Source organism: Elephantulus edwardii, unplaced genomic scaffold (genome assembly GCF_000299155.1).
Source record: "Elephantulus edwardii isolate Elephantulus edwardi_28Jun2011 unplaced genomic scaffold, EleEdw1.0 scaffold00003, whole genome shotgun sequence".
NCBI classification, from domain to species: Eukaryota; Metazoa; Chordata; class Mammalia; order Macroscelidea; family Macroscelididae; genus Elephantulus; species Elephantulus edwardii.
This window is the reverse complement of record NW_006399753.1, coordinates 2,243,599-2,258,341: the sequence shown is the minus strand read 5'-3', so window position 1 is coordinate 2,258,341 and position 14,743 is coordinate 2,243,599.

The following is a 14,743-nucleotide window of genomic DNA, read 5'->3' as shown; positions in this document are numbered from 1 at the left end:
GACAAAGGTTTGAAGTTGTCAATGATTTCATCTTGCTTCCATCAAGAACCAACACCTTTGGTACCAGCGGTTAGGAGATCAGAAGACATATTGCATTTGGCAAGACTGCTATCAAAGACCTCTCCAAAATAGTGAACAATTACGTCAGTTTGAAGACTAAAGAGCACCGGATTCTGGCTGTGGCCTTTTCAATTACTTGCTATGCATCTGAGAACTGGACAATGACTAAGAAGGATAAAAGAATTGATGCCTTTGAGTTGTAGTGTTGTAGAAGAGTACTGAGTAGCTCATGGACGTCAAAAGAACAAACAGGTATGTCTTGGAGAAAGCGCAGCCAGAGTGCTCCTTGGAGGCAAAGATGTGAAGCTTCATCTCTCATATTTTGGGAATGTTGCCAGGAGATGCTATTCCTTGGAAAGATGAAGAGTCAGTGGAAGACAGGAAGATCCTCAATGAGATAGACTGACACAGTTCCTGCAGCAATAAACTCGAGCGAGTCAGAGATGAAGAGGTTGGCACAGGCTAGGACCGGTCTCAGGTCTGTCATTCACAGGGTCACTGTGAGTTGTAGTCAACTAGACGGCATCTAATGACAACAATGTGTATGCTATCACACCAAAATAATACATTTATTTTAGACATAGGAATGTACATCACTTGAAAGTTTAAGGAAAAGGACAATCAATATGTCATGCAATTAATAAAAACAAGGTGTGATCAGATGAAGTAATCTTCAGGGCAAAGAAAATGACCAGTCTTAAGAGAGAGACTTTGCAGTGCGGCAGAAGAGCCAGTCCACCAAGAAGATACAGCATTTCTAACTATATATGCACCAAACAATGAAGCTTCAAAAGATGTAATGCAACAGCTGCCAGAACTGAAAGGACCATCTACCGATGTGGTTGAAGAACTCCACACTCATCCATCAAGAATGGATACAGCATGACTGCCAGAAAATCAGAAAGGACAGGAAAGAATGTAACAGCACGTGCAAACCTAGGATCTAATCAGCTTTCGTAGAGCACTCACCCAACAAAGGCTGATTATGTGTTCCCTTCAAATGCCTGTGAAAAGTAGATTAGGACAGACCAACTCTGGACCAGAAAGCAAACCGCCACCTAGTTAAAGACTCAAAGATGAGCCAAGAGTACACTCTCATCACAAAGGAATCAGTCTAGAAATTAACGACGAGAAAATGCCCAAACATTGTAAAACTAGGAAGTGGAGGTGAGGCCAAATGGAAAGAAGAGCCTCAGAGAGACAGTAGGGAAGTGCTGCTGGAATGTGGGGATTGTCATCAACGTCAGGAAACAAAATATGAGGAAGTGGGTGAATGCCATACCAGTTCTGTTCTGTAAATTTCACTCCAATCACAATAGAAAGCCATTGAATAAAAAGAATATATACGCCATAGAGGAATCTCTAGAGAAATAGGAAGTGAATGAAAGTGAAAACATCCCACATCAGAGTGTATGGACACAGACAAGGCGGGATCAAGAGAGAAGTTGAGGCATCAAAGTTTCCATTAGATGATCTTCTCCAATCGATTGACTAAGCTCTAGCCTTAAAAGCCCAGAAAAAAGGAGGTAAAGATTCCAAAACAAGGAGAAAGAAGAAAATCACGAGGGGCTGGAGCCAGTGAAATTTTAAAACTCAAAATACTGGAGAAAATGAATGGGGCGGGGGGAAATTGTTCCTTGTAGAGATCAATAAAATTGACAAACGTCTCACAAAGAAAACAGAAAAAGAGAAGAGACGAATGACTTACATCAGGAATGGAGCAGGGAATACACGGCACACCCTGCAGACAGCTTAAAGAACATTAAGGGACTGTAACAAACAACTGTACACACGTAAATTTGACAACTCAGATGAAATGGACTGATTCTCAAAAAGTGCAGGCGCCTATAACTCATCCAATATAACACAGATACTCTGAACAGTCTTATAACTATTAAGGAAATGGAATCGTAATTAAAATCTTCCTGAAAAAGCAATCTCCAGTCCCAGATGGTTTCATGGAGCATCTACTAAATGTTTAAAGATCTAGCACCGCCTCCCCTCAATCTTCAGAAAGAAGGAAAGTGGGAACACTTCCCGACTTGTCCCATGAAGCTAGTAATGCTGCAATACCAACCAGGAAACAGATACCTAAGTGATAGTTACAAAGGAGCATCCTTTAGGAATGTAAACACAGGGAGCCAACAAAATTAGGACACCAAGAAATCACACACAGAGACGACACTGCAGAGCCGTCTGGTGGTTGTGATCCCGGAGATGGACATACAGCAGAATACCTCTTACCCAGTATCATTGGTATATTAGAATACACGGCTTTCAGCTCTTGAACCAGGTTCACATATAGTTTTGTTGTTATGTGCTAACTCATAGCTGATCTTCCAGCAGGTAAATCACACAGGAAGAAATAGCCCTTCTTTCTCTAAAGGAGCGGCTGATGGGTTAGAACTGCGTCCCTTTGGGTTGTCAGGACAACTTACCTCTAGGCCCCTAGAACCTATACATATAGTATATCACGACCACGTAGAGTTTTAGACTGAAAACTAATCAATATAATCTCCATTAACTGATTAAGTACGTGAACTTATCAATTACTGAAGAAAAGGCATCTGGCAAAATTCAGTGCCTACTTCTCCACTCATGACAAAACCTCTCAGAAAGCCGAGAGCACAAGAGAACTTCCTCAAGCTGAAAGGGCATTGAATGCACGGCTAGTGTCTCAGCAGAGCAGTGAGTCTCTCCCTGAGGACTAAGGCAAGATGTCCATTCTCAGCAATGCTACTGGGCACAGCGCTGGGTCTCTGGGGGCACAGTAAGGAGACAGGAGGACAAGCCAAGGGTGTGTCAGTGGGGGAGGACCATGTACTACTGCCCCTATCACAGATGACCCACATGTCTGTGTAGACAACATTGAGAAATCAACAAAAAATACAACTCCTGGGACTAATCCGCATGTTCCAGCAACATTGAGAAATCAAGTGTACATCGATATACTAGCAATAAATATGTGGAAACTGAAATGGAAAAATACAATGTCATGTACAATTAAATATAATTTTACAAAAAGGTGTAATTCAATATGTCTGTGATTTTGCATGCTGAGAGGTACAGAACACTGATAAAAACAAAGACTATCGAAATAACAGAAATACAAATAGTTTTCACAAATCCAGATCATCAGCATTGTAAAGCTGCCAATTTCCCCCAAATGGATGTACACATTCAACATAATTCCCATCAAAACCTCAAGAATGTCTTTGTAAATACAGAAAAGATTACTCTAAAATTGGTATGTAAATCAAAGGAACTGTAATAGCAAAAGCAATTTTGAAAAATAATAAACTAGGATAAGCAGTCTGTAATTCTAAGATTCTCACTATATATGTATATCTTTACACACACACACATTGTCTTCCAGCCAGAACTGACTCATAGCTGCCCCTCCGGTGGGTTTTTCAGAGGCTGTAAATTGCCTGGAGGAGATTACCCATCTCCCGTCCTTCATGCTGTGAGCAAGTTACTAGGAGAGGCTACTTGTTGGAAAGGAACATCATGCTTGGGAAGGTAGAGAGTCAGTGAACGAGAGGAAGACTCTGAGAGAGCAACGGACTCACGTGTGTGGGAGAGGTCGAGGACAGCCCAGGACAGGTCAGGGCTCAGATCAGCTGTTCACAGTGTTGTGAAGGGTCGTGCTCAACTCCACAGCACCTAACAAGTCCTCAGGTGCTGCTGCTGGATTTGAACTACCAGAGAGGTGTCACCAACAGGTTACCAGCACAGTTCCCTGTGGGTTACCCCACCCGAGTGGGTTCATATTTCTATTTATCTATGTGTGTATATGCACACACGTGGTGCACTAACCTGAAAGTCAGCTGTTCAGATCCACCAACCGCTCTGTAGGAAAACACTGAGGGAATTTGCTCCCCTGAAGATCTGCAGCCTCAGAAACTCACTGGAGGGTCATGGGGAGCGGAAATCGGCTCACACCGGGGCTGCACACACACACCACCCCCACCCCCGTCAGTTTGCCATGCTATGTGGATAGTCATGCTGCTGCCGTGCTGGGAGCTTTGCCACTGTGATCTCAAATCAAAGCCACTCACAGTGGACGGGTTCACTGGAGCTTCCAACGAGACAAGGAAGAAAAGCTTGGTTGACCTGCTTCAGGGTAATGGCAGCAGGGTGTTGCTGGCCAGGGTGCTGAGAGCGTCCTCTCCTGTGGTGACAGCAGCTGTCCACTCCGACGTGCCTGGTTTTGATGTTGTTCTGTAGTCCTGTAAGACAGACCCCGTAGTGGACATTCAGGTAGGGTACCCGGAGCCTCCCTTTATCTTCTTTGCAAGTGCATGTGACTCTCATTATTTAAAATAAAAAAGCTTTCAAAAAAGTAAATTGTAGGAAAAATCCTCAGATGCTGTGGGGACATGCTGGCCATGCAATGCGAATCTGACCTGGTCAGACCATGCCATGAGGACCCTGCCCAGCTGGGCTCCAGAGGAATTTGAGGACAAGAGCCTGGGACCTAAAACAGAAGGCAGTGGAAGTGGATGTCATATGGCCTCTCTGGCCCAAGTATCCACAGCTTAGAGGTAAGGCGTCCTTCATGCCTCTGTCCCCGAGGCCATCAAGAGTGGCAGAGGCAAGGGGAGCAAGGTCTGTGACAGCTGAAACGTTTCCTGGAGCCAGCAAGAACGAGGGGACAGCTGGAGGTTTCCCACTGAGAGGTTTCATAATTAGAAGCAAAATCAAAGAAAACCCTGGCCCAGTGATGGCTTCAAACAGGGCTAATTTTAACCATCTGATGCTGGGGTTTGTCGGATGGGGCTCCTGACGGGAGAAGTTTGTGCACGCATGCATGGTAGGCACACATGTGCTCTCTGTGTGTGCATGCTGTACACACCTGTGTTCACTGTGTACACCGATTTGCACATACATTCTCTGCATGTGTCCTCTGTGTGCATGGTGCACACACCTGTGATCTCTGTGTGCACCTGATGTGCACATGTGTGTGGTACATATGTGTGTGCTCTGTGTTCCTCGTGTATATACACGTGTGTATATGGGTTTTCACTGTATGTGCCTGACGTGTGCTTGTCTGTGTGAGTGTACACGCATTGTGCTTGTGGATGTGTGCACACACATTCTGTGTGTGTGTGTGTGTGTGAGAGTGCCACACTTCCTTCCTCTGTAAGCATCACTCACGCTGTCTCAGGGCTCAGAAGATCGAGTTGTCCTGGAGTTGCAGCTTGGGATCCACTCAGCTTCTCTGAGCTGCTCAGGAAAATGAATCTAGAGGCTTTGTGGTCACTAAACCAGACAGCAGAGCTTGAATTGCTGACCTTTCAAGGGGTAACCTGATATTTCAATCACTGTCTCCAGGTGTCCGTACATCGTCTCCAGGAGACACTCAAACCCCAAAGCTCTGCATGAAGGCGTGGAGATCAGCGTGCTCACAGAGCATGCAGAGGACATGTGGACAGCAGGCCAGCATGCCCACAGAGTGTGCTGTGGACACATGGACAGCACAGGACACAGTACAGGGAAAGCACCTTTATAGATGGTCACACTCAAGAACTCACCTGCAGGCCAAGCACTGAAACTCCCCGTGCCCAGGCCACCAAGACAACTTACAGCCCACACTGGTCAGAGGAGAACTGGGTCCCATGGGGTTTCAGGAAGCCAGGTGTTTCTCCTGAGCAGCCTCCAGGTGGACTTGAAGGAGCATCTGATGTCTCAGCAACAGAAGGCTCAATACCACGCAAACGCTCCACAGACAGAACTCAGGAGACAGCCATGGTCACGTCGCTGGTCAATGCCATACTCTTCATACAAGTGGGGTGCAGAGAGGGAAGTACCCCAGCAAGGAGGTTAGGACACTAACAACTTCATTGTACAAAACAGGAGCTCAGCTGTTCCAGTAGAAAGACCTCAAGAATAGGAAAAGTAGGATATGTTGTTATTGTTATTGTTGCTATGTACCACTGAGTCAAAACTGACCCATAACTGACCCACCAGCAGTAGGCTTCTAAGGCAGTAAATCAGATGGGAGGAGATGGCCTTTCTCCTACAGAGCATCTGGTGGATTTGAACTATGTACTTTTGTGTTGGTAACACAACTCCTTACCTCTAAGCCATCAGAGTGCCCTATGATATTAAGTAATACTATTGTATTAAAAATATTCTGAAGTGTTGCACTAGTTGTTGTAAGGTGCCACTGAGTCAACTGCGCTCACGTTAATCACCACCTTTTAAAAAACTGCTCTCGTCAAGGTGGTTCTGACTCATGACTCATGACTCTCCATTGACTTTCCAAAGCACCGATCTTAACAGGAGGAAACAGGCCGTCTTTCTCCTTCTGAGCAGTGGGTGGGCTTGAACTGCTGACCTTTGTTTTGAGCAGCCCATCACTGAACATACTACCAGAGATGACGTATCAAGCGTGTGTGCAAGAAGTCGAGTCACAGAGTTGACTCTTGGGAGAGCAGACAGTGGGGGGAGCGACGCGTTCCAGGCTCATCTATCACTCAGCAAAGTCCGCTGAGGAGGAGCCGAAAACAGAATCATCAGCAGTGGCCTCAGAGCACCATCTGAAACACAAAGGCAATTACTAGAAGCTTTAAGTGAGGGGGTTAAAAGGGGTCAGCTTGCTGTGGGAAGAGGGCAGGGAGACACATAGAGGAGAGCTATTTTTATGATGCCCGAATCTCTCCGATTAGCATCTGCATTACAAAGAGATGTGGGCTATTGATTAAATTACATGTGCTTAATAAAATGCAATGAGTTATCTCAGCTTGCAGGGAGGTGGTGGGCGGACTTACAAAGATGATCTGGGTCAGACACCTGGTCCTGAAAATGGGATGGAATTAGGGTGACCACATGGCCTGGGGTTGGGGGAGGACTCAAGTTAAACCTGCTGAACAGTCACCTATTGCTGCTCCTTTGCTCTGAAGGGACCTCTGTTGAGACCATGAACTGAACCTACTATAGTGTGAATATACTACAGGTGTGCTATCCACACCAGGTAGAGGCATCACCTCCAGCCAGGGAGCTGGCCAGTCACAGGGAAGTTATCAGGGACCAGCAAAGGACATCATCTCTAAACTGACCCACACAGTGCAGTCTCTTCTGGGCCACAGGCTCAGTCTACAATGGACATATGACCACAGCACCCCAAAGGAGGGTTTGGGAAGCAGACTTCTTGGTTGGCCTTCACCAGATCACCTGGATTCCCTCTCTCTTAAGACCCGTAGAATTGATGTGACCAAGGTACCAGCTGTGATCAGGAAATAAAGAAGGGGCACCGTAGTGGCCTGGAGGTAAGGAGCTGCACTGACAACCCAAAGGCAGGTGGTTTGAATGCAGCAGCTGCTCTGTGAGAGAAAGATGGACAACTTCCTGTGGTACAGTGGTGGTGGTGGTGGTGGTTGTTGATTGCCTTCAAGTCGAGCACGACTCACAGCGACAGTATGAGCAAAAGGCCTGAAACCCCTCCACAACAGTGGACATCTATCCATGTTCATCGAGCTTCCATGTTATTTAGGAAGTGGATGCCACTTCTGAGCCTCTCAAAAACCACTAGACAATCGGCTCTGAATGGTTGTGATCTGATGGCACAAAACAGCAGTAAGAGGTGAAAAGGACTCACTTATTTTGGACGTGTGGACCAGCACCTGGAAAAGCGCAACACACTTGGTAGGTCATTGAAAAAGAAGCAGGAAGGGTAGAGAGAATAGTGCAACAATGAATGAATGGAAACCCAAAATCTCTGTAAATGTTTATGAAAATTAATAAAATATATAGAAAAAAAAAAAAGAAAAAGAAGCAGGTCCCCAACAAGATGGACTAAATGGTGCAGCTGCAGCCATGGGTTCAAACATAATGATAGCAAAGCAGTGGGATGGCGCAGGACTGGGCTCCAGTCTGTGACATGCAGGGGGTCACTCTGAGTAAGAACCACTAGACAGAGTAGGGAGTGAGGACACTAGAGTGTGTCATTCACACCTTCAGCACACCATGGGGGTGCTGAGATCCAGAGAGATCAGCAAAGGGTCTCAAGGTCACAGAGCTCAGCACGCAGTCTGGTCGAGGATGCAGCCCGCTGGATGGGCGCTGACTACACTTCTCACTGGTCTCTGTTCCTCCACGCCCCACCACCCAGATCTCAATGGGTTTTCTCCCCTTTTGGTGCCCAGGGAGGTGGGTCTATAAACACATCAGTGTGGTTCCCAATACTCTCGAGTGGTCATTGAGGGACCAGGGAGTGAGAGGAGAGTGAAATGGGGGACTGGCTTCCCTTTGTCCCTCCCACCTACTGCGGGTGGGCCAGCCTTTCTCCCAAAGACCCTAAGACTGCTGCATGTGGCCTCGTCCTTCTCCCCTAGTACTGACAACATTCAAGTGCCTGGGTCTGTGGTCTCACGGAGGGATGACCCCCACTGCTGCCAGTCTCTGCTGGCCCCTGGATCCTTTGTGAGAACACATGCTTGTTAAGATCCCTCCTTCGCTGAGTCCCTGCAGGAACCTGATCTGCAGGACCCAGAGCAGTGAGAGCCATCAGCACAGTGCATAATCAGAGCCTCAGGTGTGGGTGTGATTCCCAGGAGGAAAGAGGAGAGGGAATCTCAGGGCCTCCCCAGCTTTGAAGACATGACAGTGGAAGGCAAGCCGAGAAGGAGCAGGCCTGGAACCAAAGACAGATAAGGTGGGAAGGAGAGGTGGGCAGAGAGGGCTGGGACAGCAGCACTTCACAAGGCCAAGGAACAGGATGTCCCAGGAGGAAGGATGGCAGCTAAGAAAAGAGTTAAGCCTCAGGTTGCAATACTGAAAAATGCTATGAGAAATATGTTGAATTATTCAGGAAGGATCAAAAGAAGATGTAAGGAATATACAAAATCATTGAACCAAAAAGAATTAACTGGTTGATACTGAGACATTTTAGGATGAAGCATGTGATCCAGAACCAACACTCCAAAAGAAAGAAGTCCAGCTTCCACTGAAGGCATTAACAAAATGTAAGACTCCAGAAATCGATGGAATACTAATTGGGGTGATTCAAGAAACAGATGCAGCCCTGGGCATGTTCCCCAGTCTCTGCTAACAAATATGGAAGACTAACTGTCCAATCAACTTACTAGAAGAGATACGTAATTGCTTCCGTTTCCATAAAAGGTAGCCCAACAGAATGTGAAAATCATTCAACAGTATCATTAATATTCAAATAAAATGTTATTGAAGATTTATTTTTAAATGGGTGGAATAATATGCTGGCAAGGTATTATTAGGAATTCTAGCTGGATTCTGAAGAGGTTATTGCACACAGGATAATTGCTAATGTCAGGTAGATCTTGGTTGAAAGCAGAGAATACCAGAAAGATGCTTACTTGTGTTTTAATGATTATGCAAAGACATTTGACTGTGTAGATCACACCTAATAAGGCTAAAATTGAGAAAAATGGAAGTCCCAGAACACTTAATTGTGCTTAATTCGTCTATACATAGACCAAGAAGTGGTTGAGCAGAACAAGGGAACACCACATGGTTTGAAATCGGGAAAGATGTGCATCAGGTTAGAGCCTTTCTCCACACCTGTTCAAATGGATGAATGGATGCTGAACAACTCATTTGAAAAACGGGACTATGTGACAAAGAACGTGACATGAGGACTGGAGGAAGACTCATCAACAACCTGTGTTATGCAAATGACACAATCTTGCTTGGAGAATTTGAAGACTTGATGCATTTGCTGCACAAGATCTAAGACTATAGCCTTTAATATGGGTTACATTTTGACATTCAAAAATTACCCAAAATCCTCACTTCTACACCAGTAAGCATCATCATGATATTGTTATGTGCCGTCGAGTCACTTGTAACTCATAGTGACCCTACGTACAACAGCTCTGAACCCTGCTCTGTCCTGTGATAGATGATAAAAGGTTGACACAGTCAAAGACTTCATCTTACTTGAATCTACAGTCAACACTCACTGCAGCAGCAGTCCAGAAACCAAAATTTTTGTGTGCACGGGGACATTTGCTGTCAAAGGCCTCTTCAAAGTGCTCAAGAGCAACTTAGTCTGATCCAAACCATGGTTGTTTTCAATTGCTTCCTACACCTCTGGACAATGAATAAGGAAGACAGAAGAATAATGGATGTTGTACAGTTTGATTGGGCGGGATGAGGGAAATTGAAAGAATTTGTTCTTAAAAACAATGTATTTGAATTTTGTAAATAAACTAGTAGAAAATAAATTTTTTTAAGAAAAGAATCAAGGATGTCTTTGACTCTTGGAGTCGGTGGGGGTATGAATAGCCTATGGACTGCCAATAGAACCAACAGCTATGTCTTGAGGGAAGAGTAACCTGAGCGCCCCTTAGACGCACGGACGGTGAGATTTTGTTTCACTTACTTTGGGCATATTTTCAGATCCCGTCCTTGAAGAGAGGCATCTTCTTGGGAAACACTGAAGGTCAGCAAAAGAGAGGACGGCCCGCCAGGTGATTGACTGTCATAGTGACGGCCACAAGGTCGGGACCAGGGACCGGGTATAGGGCAGGACCCACCTCAGAGATGTGGTCCAGAGCATTGTTAGGAGTCAGTTACCTCGCTGGACATCCAACAACAACAAAATGCATACCGTAGGAAGCTCTCATGGCTTAGTCTATAGGGAGCTGCACCGTCAATCCAAAAGCAACATGTCTCTGGTAGTTCGAATCCACAACACTCTGAGCAAGAAAGGTGGCCAGTCTCCTCCCCAGCGATATACAGCTCTGAACACCTGAATCAACTCGGACTCATCGACAATAAGAGCTGGAACTGTGCACATCACAGGCTGCGTCAGCATGAAAGCACAGCTTTTCCAGGCACTGCTGTGGTTAGGTGCCATCCAGGTGTGTACAACTCACAACGACCTTGTGAACAACAGATCTGAACCCTGTCCTATCCTTATGATCCCTGACACACCTGAGCACTGGGGAACAAAAAGTTGATGTGACTCACTTTTTTACAACCTTCACTTAATTGTGGCAGTCTGGACCAAGCAACAATGTCTTCAATGTGTGTCTGCACCAACAATCATGGTACCCTCACTCTTGGGAGCCCATGAACACTGGGTGAGAGTAGGGACAGCAAACGTGATAGTAAGGACATGTACAGTGGCCTGCCATGGAATGAGAGCTGTCCTCATCTGAGGAGACCCACTGTGTAGGGGAAAGCAGGCCAGCAAGGACATGCATGCGGACCTGTGCCTGTGTGTCTGAACACAGAGCCCCCACTACAGAGCGTGTGTCAGAATAAAGCTGTTCTGTGGAGCTAGCCACGCACATGACCTGTGGGCTCCGGTGGTGGAAGACTTCAGGAGTTGTCGTTGTGAATATTCCAGGGTACAGCTGCTTGTGGTAAGCAGATTTGTAGGGTCATGGCCATGGGAAACATGCAGAGGTTGTCCAATTTAGACTAAACACAAGCACAGGAAACCCTGAGAGGGACGGCATCCAGAGGGCTGGACACTCAGTGGATGTGATGGGGGCAGAGGCACATGGGACTGGGAGTAGTGTGAGTATCCAGGTAGGGGCTCTCTGGGCCATGGTACACAACCTGGATGGAGGAGCCAGTGGGTAAGACATGGAACATGGTGGTACATAGGACATGGAGCAAGTTGGACAGGTAAGGAAGGACATAAGGTACTCACTACCGGGCAGGCTCAATACAGGACATGGAAGACTGTGCAAGCAGACATCCCAGGAGCCTGGAGTCTCTGGGGAGCACTGGTGGCAGTGGTTAAGGCATTCAGCTGGTAGATTAAAGGTTGGTGACAGAAAACCACCAGGCACTCAGCAAAGGAAGGCTGAATTCCACTCTGCCCACAGGACCATCATGTACTAGAGTCAACTTGGGTGCGGGAGTTCAGTTTTGGGTCTGAAATACAAGACAAAGGTCTGAAGATCTGAGGTCACCAAGCCCTTGGATGGGATCAGCCAGATAGAGTCCCACAGTGGCCCATGAAACATAGAGGACCCACCCAGTGGGGTTTTCTCGGCTGCGCTCTTTATGCGAGCAGGTCGTCAGGTCTTCAGGTATTTCTCCAGAGGAGGGACTCTGTGGTCTGAACTGCCGTCTTTTTGCACTAAGGCATTGTGATCTGACCATGGTGCTGAGTACAAGAACCACAACCCACTCCCTCTGCGGGTCACAGGCTGCATCCGTGCTCCTTGGGAGATGTAACAACTCTCAAAACAATGGCTAAGAGGGCAGGCACAATCCCAGCATTTTGCCAGATAAAATTCAAACCCTCTCTGGAAGAACCCATCTTTACCATGAGTCTAATTTTATAAAGGACAAGGGGTAGGTTTTGTACATATTTAGAACCTAATTAATGAACATAAAAATACTACAAGGGAAAATGTGTGGGATGCAGCCAAACCAGTACTGGGCAGAAAAATATAGCCCCACGTGCTTATGCAAGAACAAAAGAACATCCAAAAATCCACGATGTAAAAATTCCCCTGTAGAAGTTAGGAGGCAAAACCAGATTATCCTAGCATAACATGATAGAAAGATGAAGCCCGTGAAAAAAAGTTAAGAAGATAAATTATTGAGACAGGAAAGAAACCAAAGAAAGAGAGTCAACCAAGTCAAATGCTGGTCTTTGAAAAATGCTAATGAAAACAACAGAGCTTTGGAGAGATCCATCATGAAAAGAGATGGCACAGATAAAAAAGGCAGTGACACAGAGGGGATGGAAGTGCAGAAGCAGCATGAAGAAAGTGACTTCTATCTGCAGCAGGATACAGTGATAGAAGCTATTCCATGGACACAGTGGTCAGCATGTGTGAAGTGATGAGTTGGACATCAGGTCCAAAAGGTCAGTAATCTTGGAGAGGTGAGCAGAGTGAACGCTCTGACTTCTCCAGATAATTGTCTGGAGATTGTTTCCAGGCAATGAGACAGAGAAGGGGAATCAGCCATAGCTCTGGAAGAGTGGGCCTAGAGTTGTCAGTCCAGGGAGATCATGTGGTCAGGCTTAGAGGATGGAGAAGCAAAGAAGAGAGAGAGGCACAGACAGTGAGGTCCAGATGCCCTTTGAATGTCCAGTAGACTCTTGATCTGTCCATATTGGGAGTAAAGAGCCACCAGCAAAGAACAGAAGTGACAGTACTGAGTACAGAGTGAGGGCTTTTCCCAGGAGCTCGTCCAGAGAAGTTCATGACTGGTGAAGCTCATAGCCTTCAGTGTGGTCTTGCTTTTATAATGAGAAATAATAATCCTTGTGTGTCATCAACTTGATTCCAACCAAGTGACTCCATGTGACAGAGAATAACCATCACACAGTTTTCTGAGTTATAACCTCTTAGGAACAGACTGCTAAGTCTTTCTCTTTCAAGATTGCTCAATGAGTTTGAACTGCCAACCTTTCAGTTAGCAGTCTAGTGCTCAACTCTTGTGCAATCAAGGATTATTAGGGAATAATTAGCCCAAATTAAATGCTGCTCTGGTTCTACCTAATACATCCTTCACAGAAGACTTAAAGTTGTTCCCAGATAACCTGAGTCCCAGAATAAATCTCAAGAATATTTGTAGGAATACACACATGCCAGGAATCCAAGAAGATTTTTTAAAAAATCAATCTAGAGTGTCCTGAGGTTGAAAATCATGTTTAGAAGAGGTCATGGCACTAGAAACATTATCACCAATGTTAGATGGATCTTGGCAGGAAGCAGAGTACCAGCAGAATGTCTATCTGTGTTTCATTGACTATGCAAAGACATTTGACTGTGTGGATTACAACAAATTGTGGTTAACCTTAAGAAGAATGGGAATCCCAGAATACTTGATTGTGCTATTGTGAAACCTATACTTTGACCAGGAAGCAGTTCTCAGACCAGAGCAAGGGAACACTGCATGATTAAAAATCAGAAAAGGAGTGTGTCAGGGATATGTTCTGTCACCATAACTTTTCAGTCTATATGCAGAACAGAACATTCTGGAGGCTGGGCTTTATGAGGAGGAATGTGACATCAGAATTGGAGGAGGACTCATCAACAACATACATTATGCAGATGACACCACCTTGCTTGCTGAAACTGAAGAGGACCTTAAAAAGGTCAAGAACGATAATCTTCTATACGGATTGAAGTTCAACATCAAGAAGACAAATGTTCTCACCACTGATACAATTGACAGTACCATGATAAATGAAGAAGAGATTGAGGTTTATTGACAATAACAGCTTGCTCAGCTCCACAATCAACACCCTTGGCACCAGCAGTCAAGAAATCAAAAGATGGATTGCACTGGGAAAATCTGCTGTCAGGGACATCTCCAGGGTACTGAAAAGCAATGATGTCAGTCTAGACGCCAAGGTGCACCTAATCCAGACCACAGTCTTTGCAGTTACTTTCTATGTATCAGAGAGCTGGACAATGACTAAGGATGACAGAAGAATCGATGCCTGGAGAAGTGAGACTGGCTCAGGACAGGACAGGCTTCAGAGCTGTGGTGCTGGAGAAGAGTCTTGAACATACCATAGATCATCAAGAAAACAAATCGGTCTTTTCTTGGAGAGAGTGAAACCAAGTTTCTCCTTGGAGGCTAGGCCTTTGAAGGTCTGTCTCACATACTTTGGACATGTGGCCAGGAGAGATCAGTCCTTGGAGAAGAACATCATGCTCTGAAGAGTGCAAAGACAGCACAGGAGAGGAAGAGCCCAACTGAGATGAATTGATAC